The sequence below is a fragment of the Sus scrofa genome, chromosome 13, assembly GCF_000003025.6.
Source record: "Sus scrofa isolate TJ Tabasco breed Duroc chromosome 13, Sscrofa11.1, whole genome shotgun sequence".
NCBI classification, from domain to species: Eukaryota; Metazoa; Chordata; class Mammalia; order Artiodactyla; family Suidae; genus Sus; species Sus scrofa.
Genome location: NC_010455.5, coordinates 44,602,347 through 44,611,914, shown reverse-complemented (window position 1 = coordinate 44,611,914; position 9,568 = coordinate 44,602,347). Strand labels below are relative to the sequence as shown.

General features: G+C 38.0%; 1 pseudogene; it reads right to left on the bottom strand.

Moving 5' to 3' along the window:
- Positions 733-4,985, bottom strand: LOC110256259 (annotated as a pseudogene).

Here is a 9,568-nt window from a genome sequence, read left to right as displayed (position 1 = left end):
AATCAATGTGATTTCCAGCATATTAAGTATCTAGAGGTTTGTTTTTGGGGGGTTTTGTTTTGTTTTGTTGTTGATGCAAAGGCTCTGTGTTTCAGCCTAATTTTTACATGGCATTGCTCCCAATCACTTAATGGTATTAGCTTTTTCACTGTATTATTCAACAAGTTAGATTGCATAAGTGAATATTTATTAAAAGCATGTTTTTTAGTTAAATTCTGACTATCCTTATTGATTCTTTTTCCAAAGTTATCAAATGTTTATAATTTTTTTTGGAAGTGACAATGCGATATTTATGGCAAAGTCTGTATGACTACAAAATGTATTCTTTTAACTATTTAATTTTATGACAAGCTATTTCATCAAGTTGTTTCTTTTTCTAAAGTTCAGGTTTACTGAGGTAAAGTTGATGTAAAAATGGTAAGCTATTTAAAGTGTACATTGTGGTGACAATATTTGTATATATTGTGAAATCTAGTTAATTAACATATCCATCACCTTCCTACCTTATTTATTTATTTATTACTTTGGTTAGTTGAGACCACTTAATTCCATTCTCTTAACTAATTTCAATTGTGCAATACAGTGTTATCAAAACTCTAGTCACTATAGATCCTTAGACCTTATTCATCTTAGAGTGAAAGTTGGCACCCTTTTAACAAACTCTATCTTCCCTACACCAAGGCCCTGGCAACCACTTTTTACCTCTGATTTTCTGTGAGTTTGACTTAAAAAGGAAAAACATTTCCATATATGAGGGATACCAGGCAGTCTTTGTCTTTCTCTCTCTGGCTTATTTAATTCAGCATAATGCTGTGAAGATTCAACCATATTGTCACAAATGGCAAATTTCCTTCTTTCTCATGGCTGAATTTTTATATATATATCTTCTGTATCCATTCCACTGCAAAAGTTTTTTATTTTGGTGGGTATATATTTTACAAATATTTTATTGTCCACAAATAAATATTTGGAAACAGTCAACCCATGTAACTGAGAACCTCCTCTATTCTGGTTGCTTATGTGAATCAGGTACACAAACTACAGGCCAGCCTCCAGCTCCACCCCTGGTACCAGATTTTCTGATGCCTGTGAGTTGTATTCTGTCCACCTGTATTTCTTCCTACCAATATTTATTGAGAACCTATTATAAGCCAGGATGTGAACAAAACAAAATTCTTGCAGTCATGGAACTTATAGTCCAATGGAGAGAGACACGCAAAATAAATAAATATTTGTATGATGGCAAGTAAAATGTGATGTTTTTTTTAAAAAAAAACAGGAGCTCAGTGATAAAGAGTGATAGGAGCTGCTGGTCTAAAAATTTATGGAAGACTTCATCTTTTCTGTGGAAAAAAAAAAGGAAAATAGAGAAAAAAGATGATGGGGAAAAAACTTTTCTCATCTGCATAAAAGTATCAAGATGAGGAGTATATTATATTGTAGATGGTATAAAAGACCACCTCCAAAGCATCTTTTTCATAAACATGGATCCAAGCAAAATTATAAGGGCATATATTCAACATTCATTTAACAAACATAATTAAGAACCTATTTTGTAACAGACACTGTCCAAGGCCTTCGAAACACAGCCATGAACAAAACCAAGCCCTTTGCTTTAGTGCAGAGTTACTGTGTACAGTTGCTCAGGCTGTGTACTGCACAATTTTCAGGGGGCCACTCATATAGACCATGATAGACATTCCCTGGGGTTGTGCACTGCAGCAGCTCTGATCTAATTGTCATGTACATTCTAATAGGGCTTATCCTATTAAATGTTGATATTAAAACAGAGAATTTCTAGTTTAGGGGAAGATGGAATAGCCCCACTCGATCTGGGCTCTCCTTCTTAAAACTAAAAATCCCTGGACATAGTGTAATAAATAGCATAAGAAGACTCTAAAGAGTGGAAAGAAGGAGGCAGACTGCTTAGGAACCTTGAAAATTGGGGAATGACACAGCAGTTAGTTCCCTATACTTCCTTATTGCCTCTTATCTATGCAGAAGGATTCAGCTCTGTACTACCAAAGAGTTCAGACAAAGAAGCTTCAAGAAAAGCCTCTTCTCCCTATACGAGAAGAGGGGGAAAAGAATAGACTAACAACAGCAAACCTTTTTGCTAATGTTCATCCAATGCCAACCAAAAATCAATAAATGCACCCTCCCCAAGCCCACCCTGTCCCAGGACAAGCAAGAGACATTCTGATTCCCCCACTCAAGTGGTGGAGGTGAGGCCAAGTGGGAAGCTATTTTGCCATCCTTCCAATGCCCTGGTGCAAGGAGGCAACTCTCAAATTCTCCTGCCAGGTGGTATCTACAACCCAAGCAGGGAGCCTGGTTCTGATTACTATCACCATGGACTATCTTGGCTGTTCTTGAGCTTCATATACATGGAACCATAAAGTATATATTGTGTCTGGATTATTTTGTGTAGCAAAACATTTTTGAGGTTTGTCTAAGCAGTTGTATTTATTTGTAGTTAACTCTTTGTTATTAGTAAATATTATTTTATTGTATGGATATGCACAGTTTTTTATTCATTCCTCTGTTTATGGACATTTGTTTATAGTTTGGGCTATTATTAGAAGGTATTATGAACATTCTTGCACATTCTTTATATGGAGGTAACTGAGTTTGATTTGATCATATAGATAATAGTCCAGCTATATATCATCTCCTGGATGTTTTCATTTACTTTAACTGTCTCTTTTAACTACAATAATCAGATAATTCTTAAATTTTATATCATTTCATACTATTTAACATCAACCCCAATAGGGAGAAAAACATGGGAGAACTGGTGGTATGAAGCCACAGTGGTTAAAAAATAATTCTAATTATGTAAAATAGAGGTTTATATTTCATTTATCCAACTCACTCACTGAATCTAATTAAGTAGCAACATGTCACAATGAGTGGAGTTCCATTCTTTCTTCTGATATGCTCAAGTTACTTGTTAGTATGAAAGTTAAACTATTTAATTTGAGGGAGTTTGGGAGTTGGGGGACATCTTACTGAATTCTCAGTGTTTGAATATTATTCTTGTATGAAACTTTTCTGAAGTTGGAAGTGATGAAAATTCATGCTGAGCAAGAAAATTGATAAGCTTTTAAGATCAACAAACCAAAGGGAATTATAAAAATTTAAATGGTCTCCATTCTTGGAAAAGCATAAGTTGATGTTATATGATGGGTAGAATATCAATTCATCTTCCTTTATGGGCAATTTCTAAGCTATTCTATTCTCTCCTCTATGAAAGAAAGAAGGAGGGTGGTAAGTAAGTCATTTTTAAAATAGACCCAATGACATAGAGAATCCATTCCTCCTAACAATTTAAAACCTACCATACTTTGCCATAATTTAAAAGCTAATCCTTACAAAAATGTATTTTGTTGTAGAAATTAGAATGCCTAGAAACTGTGATTCAAGGAGAAAAAAAAAACAGTCTTATTAGGGATACAAATCTCATTAATAGCATTATCCCAATTTCTATCTTCATTCACAATTTTTAGTTGTATCCCTGCACCCCACCCCTTCCCTAAGGGCCCATTAAGCTTTCATTATGGCTAATGTACTAGATTCAGATTTTACTTGGCATTTCCCGGAAAGTTTTGGTAGGCATTCCCATCTATGATGCTCTGAAGGCCCTGCAAGAGACAAGGGACCTCCTGCTGAATGCTGCTAAGTGCTAATCACTTTTATTAAGGAAGACATGGTTCAGCCCTAAGAGTCCTGCAGAAAGGAGTGTAAGCACAATGGGTAGCATTTCTAAAGCCTTTAGACTGATTAGGCTGATTCTCAAGGGATCCCTGAAGGAAGAACTTGAATTATCTTGTTTCTGAGAAACTCAGTGGACTAAAGTCCTCATTTGCTTTATCCTGACCTTCACAATAGGCTTTCTATTGATATTATGGAATCTCTGTGTGGTAAATTCACTAGACCTATGATAAAGTCTTGATCACTTAAATTGAAAACAGAGTTTGCTTTCTTTTGCATTCTGCAGATCACCTTTTGTCCATTAGCAAGTAATCGTTGCCCTTTCATTTTTGCATGGCTTTGGAGTTTGGGGGATCTCTCTGGGTGCTCTTTGTACTCTGCTTCTATGTTCTGCTTTTGGACCATCCTCTCCCGATTATTTTTTGTTTCTTGTTTTGGTTAGCTGAACTTATCTTTTAGTTGAACCAAAAAATCTTTATGTAAACTATTAATAGATCACTAAATATAATGTTTTTAAAAAATTAAATCATGATATATAGCTGTATTCATAAAGCACACAACTCAAAATCTATACAATATTAACAGCAAATCCAAATCCAAATGAAGATATTCCTCTGAATTTCATGTTTCTTTGAGCATCAAAACTCACCAATCTTTTAGTCCTTTTCTTATACATTATTCTGTATCCACATTCTCTGCATGAGATGGCATCCCTTTATTTTATTTCATTTTCTATATGACATTCTCCACAGAAACATATCATTGGCTGCTATTTTGGGGTTGAATGTCCTTCTGTGTGTTCATTGTTGTGCCAAAACAGCACAGAGAAACTTCCTTATGCTTCCAAACAGATTCTGTCTTTCCACTGTGTCCATTTTAGCTTAAATTATTATTTAAAACTGAACATGGATGTAGCACTAAACACACACCTACAAGTACAAGATAATTGAAGAAACTCTGAATAAGTTCAATGGATTGTATCAATATCAACATCTTGGTTGGGGTAAAATCTTGCAGTATTGCAAAATATTACCACCAGGACGATTGCGTAATATATGTCTGTATTATTTCTTACACATAGCGAGTGACTCTACAGTAGTTGCAATAACAATTTGAGTTTAAAAATAATTCAAGCAGGGATGGGGGGTGACATTGAAGGGGTTTCCTAAGATTGATAAAGTCATTAAAAATGAAGCAACAGGAGTTCCCTTCATGGCTGGTTAACGAATCCAACTAGGAACCATGAGGTTGCAGGCTTGATCCCTGGCCTTGCTCAGTGGGTTAAGGATCTGGTGTTGCCGTGAGTTGTGGTGTGGGTCACAGATGTGGCTCGGATCTGGCATTGCTGTGGCTCTGGCGTAGGCCAGCAGCTACAGCTCCGATTGGACCCCTGGCCTGGGAACCTCCATATGCCTCGGGTGCAGCCCTAGAAAAGGCAAAAAGACAAAAAAAAAAAAAAACCAAAAAAACAAAAATGGAGCAACAGCCATGTGGGATCCTTGATACTTCTTTGGTAGGAGAGAAAATTCTCCTGTTGTCACAGTGGAAAAGATCCCACATCAGACCAGAATATGGATGCCATTTCTTCATGTATAAAACCTTTGAGTACCACCTGGTCACAACATCTTAGAAGCATGACAATCATTTTAAACCATTTAATCAATCATTTTTCATCTACCCATTAAAGAATGGTAGTAAGTTCTCTGAGCACCCAAGCTGGTCACAGATGCTGTAACCAATTCTCCCTTTGAAATCCCACAGACCTATCTCATTTACTGTTTCTAGAGTTAGAACATCCCTTAAACCTTTTTTCTAAGCCAAATGTAGTTTAAAGGCTACTAGCCTGACTTTCAATTTCAGGTGCCAAAGCTAGATACAGCATTTCTAGCATGGAGGAATCTCCTACTGCCTTTTCACCTGTAATATCTAACAACAGATAGGGTGATGCAGACTTAAAACTGCACCTAGAATTCAGAGGGCCCCACAATATTTTGTTGTATTCTGCCTGCTGAGCTTGAGAGCAGGAACTGCATGGCTCCTAAGCACTGAGTCATGACCATGTGCTTGACTCCTGGCTGCAAACTGGGTTCTGTTACAGGCTGCCTCCCCAGATAAATATTCTTTTTACTTTGTTTTGTTTTGTTTGCTTTTTGGTCACACATGTGACATGTGGAAGTTCCCAGGCCAGGGTTCAAACCTGCATCACAGCAGCAACCCAAGCTGCTGCAGTGACAGCCCTGGATCCTTAATCTGCTCTGTCACAGAAGTAACTCCCCATTCTTTTATTTTATGCATACCATGGATCAATTACTACAGAGCCATTTACAAGACTATACTATACCTCTCTTCATCAAGCTTACATTCTGGTAGAAGAGGAAGACTGCAAAAAGATGAATAGCAATTAATCAATATACTTCTGGGTTACAATAGGTGCTATGAGAAAAACAAACAGGAGGATATGATAGAAGAGAGTGTCAGGGCCTCGACTATAGGAAAAGCAATCAGAGAAGATCATGGGTTATTTTGAGGAGAAAATATAAAGACCCACACTGTACAAATAAGTGTTTTATTGTACTACTATATTGAGATAGTCCAATATTTGGGCATTCATCAAACAGTAGGAAACAGATGACACAGTGAAGTGTGGGCATTGGGGAGAGTTTAATGAGAGATTACAGAATTCTGGATGGGATAAAGCTTAATGATGGTCCCCCTACCACATCTAGGTATGAAGGCATAAGGAAAGGGAAGAGTTGGTTGCTATATTTGAAAGAAAGATGTTCAACAGAAACTGTGGCATAAAAAACAACCACACCTGGATCAAGAGCTGGCAGAAATAGAGATCCCAATCACTCTTCTCCTCCTTTTCAACTTTCCCAGTGCCCCATAATTAATGACATCCAGCCAGAAGCCAAAGAGCAGGAGATCCTAGATGGTCCGGTCCATGGAGATCAGCCTCTTGGGGCACAAAGCCAAGTGGAGAAGGATGGAAATGTATATGAAGGGCCAATGGAGAATTAGCATCATGAGGTAGAATGAGCCAGGTTGACGTGGCTAGAGTGTGATCTTACATTGTTGAAATATCAGTTAAAAGAAATAGATAGCAGAAGGATGAAGGAAATCAAGCACAACTAAGTCACCATAAGACTGTTCTAGGAAGTCAGGATGTTCATGGTGTAGGACCACCAAGACTGTCTGCCTTACAAGAAGATACATTAATCTTTGTAACTCAGTAACTAGTGTCTTTTGTGAAGTGTCATTCTACAGCAAATCCTGTTATAATGAGATTGCGCTGTGAAATATTTTGGAAAAATCAAGGCATCTGTCAATTACTATAACAGCAAGCATTCTAAATAAGAGGACACCAACCATTTGAATGACTGTTTGAGATATTCAAGATGACAAGCTTTGGTAGCTTAAGCTCTGGTTTATCCTGGATAAAATGAAAATTGCCTCCTGGCTGGTCTTGCATAAATTTGGATTGCAGGTAATAAGTGACAAGATGAATTTTCCTTTCCAATCAAATCATTTGTCACCCTTCAGTCCACCTTCAATTACTTGTGCTATCTTTAGCATTCAAGAAATATTTCTATTTTTGTACCAAATTATGGGAAACAATTTTGGGGCTAGATAGAGATTTTCTTTTCCTGATCTGTTGAATTTCAAAGTCATACATTTATGATTTATTTCAATTCAAATCAACTCCACGATTTAGTAAATGTCTATTGAATGCCTCGTCTGTTTGGACAAAAAAGATGCTCCAGATTCACTCAATGCATGTCATACTTTTGTGACTTTTGTGTTTATAGCCCTGTATCAGCTTACCTAAATCCTCTTTATTCAGTATTACTCCAATTAATAATTAATACTTAAATTTCTTTCCTTGCGTATGTTAATATAGAAACACCACCTATTTGCCTGACACTTAGATTAGTGTGTTTCACCTCTTGTCACTAGTAGAAACACCTTAGAGTTATCCATACATTTTTTTCCATAGGTTTAGGCCAACACACATTGACTGTGGCTGCCTTACTTTCAAACATATTTAAAATAATGAGTGTAATGGTAGCATTGCAAACAAGCACGGTTGAGATCCTACAAGCTGGACCTGCTTGTGTTATGACTCCACTGTGTTGTGCCAGATATGGTGGAAACACACAGATGAGCCTGTGCAATTCCCAAATTCAAAGAGATCCCACCCTTATGTGGGAGGCATACAGTAGAGAAGAAAGCACTAGAAGTAAGGTAGTGAATCTTAAGCAGAGCAGAGGAAGGAGTTAAATCCAAGGACAATACTAGGGGCTAAAGAGAACAGATGGCATTTGAGCAGGGCCCGAAAAGATAGGTTGGATTTCAAGGTGAATGAGTGGAAGGAAAGGTGAGTCCAGACAGCAAACATAAGCCAACTCTCAGAGCTGGGACAGGGCAGAAGTGTTCAGGGAACATGATGATGCTGGACATCACTACAGCTAGGGTCAAGAGATGGAATGGGTTGCAGAGGAGCAAGAATAAGACCAATAGGATAAAGCCAATCTGGATGTGAAGCCCAGCTCTGCCTCTTATGTGACCTTAGATATTTTACTCACCCTTGTAAGGGCTCCCTGATATCATTTTTTGAATAGGGAAAAGAACTCTCCCTCATAGGATGATTGTGAGGATTAAATGAGCTGAGGTGTTCATTACGTGTTAATACCCTTCCCTCGTATCTCATTTTTCTTCTGAATTCACTGTACCTCCAAAGAAAGCAAAAGGAGAATTTAATCACTGATTTTTAAACTATGTATGATGACAGTCAATGTCTATTGAGTGTTCAATGTATGCCAGACACTGGGCTAATTATTCTGTATGCATCTCCTCTGTGAGTCATGTTCTATTATCATATCCATTTTGCAGATGAGGAAACTGGGGCTTATAGAGGTGAAGTGAATGTCCCAAGATTATTAAGTAGTAGAGCAGGAATTTTGAGCTGGGCAATCTGGTCCAAGTTGTTAAACACCTAATTGACTTCTGTGCTGTTAAATTCCAGCCATTTATTCAACTGAAATCCATTGAAAATATAGTGTATCAGTAAAGCCGAGAGACAAAGATTATGGCTTCACAAACCTCTGGTCTTTATAGAAAGAAGGACAATAAACAAATAAACAATTTGCATAATATTTTGGAAGATGATATGTGCTATGGAGCAAGAAGAAAGCAGGAACAGACAGTAGGGAGTGTAGGAAGGGGTACCATGTTCAAATGTGGCAGTCTTAGGGAAGGTTATAGAGCCACAGTGACACTGAGCAAAGACTTAAAGGAAATAAAGGAGGGCCCTTGAGGATGTCTATGAGACTACAGAAAAGAATCCTGAGGGGTAGGCAGGCTGGGCATGTTGTAGGAAGGGCCAGGAGGTCAGTATGGCTGCAATGGTGTGTCAGAGGAAGACAGTGGTCAGCCAAACTTTGCAAGCTCTTGGAGGCCCTGTAAAGGCTGTTGGCTTTTCTAAGAATGAGCTGGGACCCACGGGTGAGTTGCCAGCAGAGGAATGCTATGATCTCATATTGTAACATCCATCTGCCTGTGCTTTTGAAGCCTGGAGAGCCATTTGCAGGTACTGCAGCCCTCCCCACCCCAGGCAAAATGAAGAAGTAATAGCTGGCAGTAGCAGTGGAACATGCGACAAGGGGGGTCACATGATGGATCATGAAGGTGGAGCCAGTAGGGTTTGCTGATGGGTTAAATGTGGAGTATGAGAGAAAAATGGAGTCTGCCAAAGAAGCCAAGTGCTTTTATTTATTTTTTATCCTCTACGTCCATAGTGACTGCATAGTAGGGAACTGTCACTGCTGTATTGCCCTGAAATAGAACAGACTGT